Here is a 4,895-nt window from a genome sequence, read left to right as displayed (position 1 = left end):
GTCTAAGGAATACAGCTCTACCCCGTAACTTAAGCTATGATTTTTAAATATTTAAAGAAAAATATACATAAGAAATATATTTAGGAACATAAAGTTAACTTAGTAAATTATAATTGTGTTTTAAAATTCTCCCCAATTGCTAACTTTGATTCATATATTAGTATCATGAGAATTTCAGACTGATTGCATTTTTTCTTTTGATTACATTTTACTTTTTACAAGAAACTTGTTTATGACAGAAAAAAACTGAAAAATTTGTAGTTTTGATGACAGGTCTAGATTCTCATGCTAAATTGACAACATAATAACAGCCCAAATCCCTACTATGTGTCAAACATTATTCTAAGTGTTTCACATGATTGGTTTTATTAATACCTGTCTCAACAACCCTACAGGACAGGTACTACCTTATTATATAGATTAGGAAAACAAAGCATAAAGGGGTTAAGTAGCAAAAATAAGCAGTCAGTGTGGGTGGTTCTCTCTAATCTCTTATAAGGGAAGCTTTCTCAATTCTAGTACTTACTGCTGACATTTTGGACAAGATAATCTTCTGTTGTAGGGATCTGTTCTGTGCATTGTGGTATGTTTAGCAGAACCCCTCAATTGTAACACTCGTGCCTAGCATGGCCTGAGTGCTAAAGTCCTTTCTAGTTGAATTAATCAAAAATGTCTCCAGACAAGTGTCTCCATTGTGAAATATTCATCAGGGAGAGGGAACTGCCCTCAAGTGAGAATCAGTGAGACAAGATAACAATTTTATCACATTGTAGAAGCAAATGATGAATGAACAATTGACCTGAAATTAGTTTTTCTCAATTTAAAATTATTAACTGCAAGCCAATAGTATATTCATACATGGATAGTTCAGAATTGTAATCTCCTAAGTCATGTCATTAAAGGAACCATATATTTTATAATTTGAAACCACAAGGTATGGGGTTGGGTTGTAGCTCAGTGGTAGAGTGCTTGCCTAACATGTGTGAGGCACTGGATCTCATTCACAGCACCACGTGAAAATAAATAAATAAAATAATAAAGCCCAATGACAAGTAAAAAAAATATTAAAAAACCCCACAAGGTACAAAGTTGATAATGCACATTTATGTTGTTTAATATGAAAATAATGGAGATCTTTATATTTCATCCAAACTTTAAAAACAGTCACCTCTGGTAAATGGGAGTAAGTTATGAAGTAGGAGAGTATCACCTTTACTTTAAATATTTTTGTATTGTATTTAACATTTTTCTTTTCTGTTTTTTGCCTTTGTTTACACTGCTGGTGGTGGATCCCCAAACTCTACCACTGAGCTACATCCCCAGCCCCAATATTTTTCTTTTCAAATGTTGTATTAAATTTTTACCAAGCAATCTTTTGTTTTTACTGTTTTTTTGTTTGTTTGTTTTCTTGCAGAGGGGTGCTAGGGATTACCCAGTACCACCCCATCCAAACGGGGGTACTTTACTACTGAGGTACACCCCAGTTCTTTTGGTTTTGAGACAGGATTTCAATAAGTTGCTGAGACTGGCTTGAACTTGAGATCTGCCTCAGCCTCCTGACTCAGTGGGATTGCCAGCATGCGCCACCATGCCTGGGTTTACTATGCTTTTTAAAAACCAAATTTTGGGAAAACTTTTTCTTTTTGACATTAACATCTCAGTTACAGTGATGAAGTGAGCTGTTTTTCATGTTTCTCATTATGTTGTTAAATGCTAATACAGGAAATAGAAAAAAATTCATGGTTGAAAATCATGAAAAAAAATCCTCATTACTTAAGCATGCATTTGAAAGCTAGCAAACTGAATAATATTGAAGAGGACACTAGAGGTAACTGTTTAAAAAATGCTACTTAATGATATATAAAGATGGGGCACATTTTTCTATTCAAAGAATTCTTTGTAACCAATTTAATCAATATATTTTGTCACCACCTAATTATAACAAGGTTTCTTTTTTCATATTCTTTTGATTATTTTGTTTTCTGAAAACCTTTAAAGAAAGAACAGAGTAAAAAAGATTCCTCTATTCACTAGCCTTTATCATTAATATTCTCATTGTCATCTTTATTTCCTTTTCTCCATTTTCCTACTTGCTTTCTGCTTATTAACCAAAATGTACACATCATAGTGTATGTTCTTCTTTTAGTCAAATCTTCCATTTTGCTTCATAAATTTAATAATGTTTATAAGATTTATATTGAAGTAGTGTTTATAGTTCTGATGGAATAATTTCATGTAATGTAATGTAATTCTTCATTCTTTTTAATCCCACAATGGTTTTGTACCATATCAATTGGGAACTAAACTTTTTGTGTGTGTTTAACTGCTTCTTTATCACCACTGCTTTATTGAGGGCCTGGTCTGTCTCTTTTTTTCTCAGGTGTTTAGTCTCTCTGTACTTTGCTTCCTTTTAATTGTTCAAGTAATATACGAAGAAACAAATATATTTTCTTCTAAGCCATATCCTTTCAGCAGAAGTTAATTAACAGTGTGGTACATATATTTATAGACTATTTAAACAATTTATTTATTTTAATATGAGTACATGTGGAAATGTTATACTTTATATTATACTATCATTTAAGTAATTTCCTTGTATGAAAACAGAACTCCTAATTAATGCCTGCTTCCATCGAGTCACACGCATTGTTGTTGGGCTTTATTATACTATTTCCATACAAATAGGTTGCTTAATACTAGTTTTATAAAGTATTTGGCTTATTATTGAAAAAACTAAAATTGAGACTACCACTGTAGAAAACACATACTCTTTTAACATAAAAATACCGAAATAGAGAACTGAAACTAAAATTATAATGGTATTAAAAGTTTAACAAAATTTGTCCATGAGTATTAACATATTATTCACAATGATCAAGGAAACAAGCTTTGCTTTTTAATTTTCTGGTGTGTGTGTGTGTGTGTGTGTGTGTGTGTGTGTGTGTGCATACATACAGATACACATGTTTTTGCAGTACTGGAGATTGATCCTAGGGATGCTCTCTGACTGAGCCCTTTTTGTATGTTTTATTTTGAGACAGGGTCTTGCTAAGTTGCCCAGGCTGACCTTGAACTTGAAATCCCCTTGCCTCAGCCTCCTAAGTAGCTGGGATTACAGGTATGTGCCTGCATGCCTGACATATTTATATAATTTTTAATAACTGTATTGAAGTATGATTTATACACAATAAGTCACCTGTTCAAAGTACATAGTGATGCTAAGTAAATTTAGTAAATTTAAGTCATACAAAGTCAATACAAACCAATTTTAGAATATTTCCATTAATCAAATTCCAGAAGACTGTATAGATTTGCATTTTCTCTACCCTTTATATAAGTGAAGGGATGAGGTTTTTCTGATATGCTCAAGTGTCAGAATTGATAAAAAAAATTCTTTCATTTTCTTAGCAGAAATATTTTGCTGTTAAAATTCTTTCTAAAATCTATCTTTAACAAATTTTGCTCATTTGGTAAGGGCAGTGTGAACATAACTGAACTCCTTTTCCTCTTTTCTTTCCTTCCTTCTCTCCCTTTCTTCCTTTCACAAATTTACACTCTTAGAGTATTCAGTTATCTTCACTCTCAATAGACCTATTTCTGGGTATAGTACACACAGATGGTATGAGGAATGTGCTTTCCTGTTTCCATTACCTATCCTGACATTCAACATGTGAAAATATCATATCCTTGAGATGTTTTAGTTTATTCTAAATGTGGAATACGTTTCAAAATATATTGATGAAGAGTCTATTTAATACACACACATATCCTAAAATTTGGAATTCTGAAATTTGTTTTTTTCCAAAACGTTTGAAGTCACTCTTATCTTTCTCTCAAGAGTTCACAAAAAATTTTGTAGTAAATCCTGTTTATTTTTCCTTGAAATGTACACTCCAAATCTGAACACAAATCCCAGTGATACCATGTGTCATTGCCCATATATTTTAATCCACCATAATTTTTTGCCTGGTTTATTTTAAAACCTATTTTGCATTTCAGCTCCAGTTTGGCATCTATCCTTAGCAGTCTCTTTTTAGCCTAGCAGCCAGACTAAAAGGAAACACAGATCCAGTCAAAAGCCTCCAATAGTTTTCCATTTTACTCAGATCAAAAGCCAAAGTCCTTAGTGGGGGCATCTTGGGAATTACAATTAACATCTTCAACATTTAACTTGTGGCATTACTAACCACTTAAGAATATAACTAAAATAGATATTAAACAGGAAAGAAAAATGGACTCATATTGGTATACTATAAAACAAGGATGAGAGCAGCAACAAAAACTAAATGGGAGTGTATTTCAGTGGTAAAGTACCTGCCAAGCAAGTACAAAGCACTGACTTCAATCCCCAACACCACCAGAAGCAAGCCAACAAAAACCAAGTAAATGCAAAACCAGGAAGTAATGGAGGTACTGAGGAACAAAAACACAGGATACAGAAAACATGAAAGGACAGTGTCAAGAAAAGAAATACAGAAGGGTGAAAATATGTGCAAATCATATGAGTACGTATAAGAAGTTACTATCCTGAATATATAAAGAACTCTCACAATAAAAAGACAAAATAATTCAATTTTAACAGGCAAAGGACTTGAATACAATTCTTTAAAGAAGATACACAAATGGCTATTAAGTATATGAAAAGATGCTCAACTTAATAATCATTAAGAAAATACAAACCAAAACTATCACTTCACAGCTAGAATGGTTATATTTTTAAAAGTAGAAAATAACAAATATTTGTGAGGATGTGGAAAAATCTGAAAAGCTTATACTTTAACACTGGAAATATAAAATGATATTACTGTGGAAAACAGCAGGAGCTTTACTCAAAAGAATAAAACATTTCATTAACATAGGATTCAGCAATTCCAATCCTAGGTATATACCCAAAG

Source organism: Sciurus carolinensis, unplaced genomic scaffold (assembly GCF_902686445.1).
Source record: "Sciurus carolinensis unplaced genomic scaffold, mSciCar1.2, whole genome shotgun sequence".
In the NCBI taxonomy this organism is placed as follows: domain Eukaryota; kingdom Metazoa; phylum Chordata; class Mammalia; order Rodentia; family Sciuridae; genus Sciurus; species Sciurus carolinensis.
The sequence above is the reverse complement of the archived record's forward strand: the minus strand, read 5'-3'. Positions refer to the sequence as shown.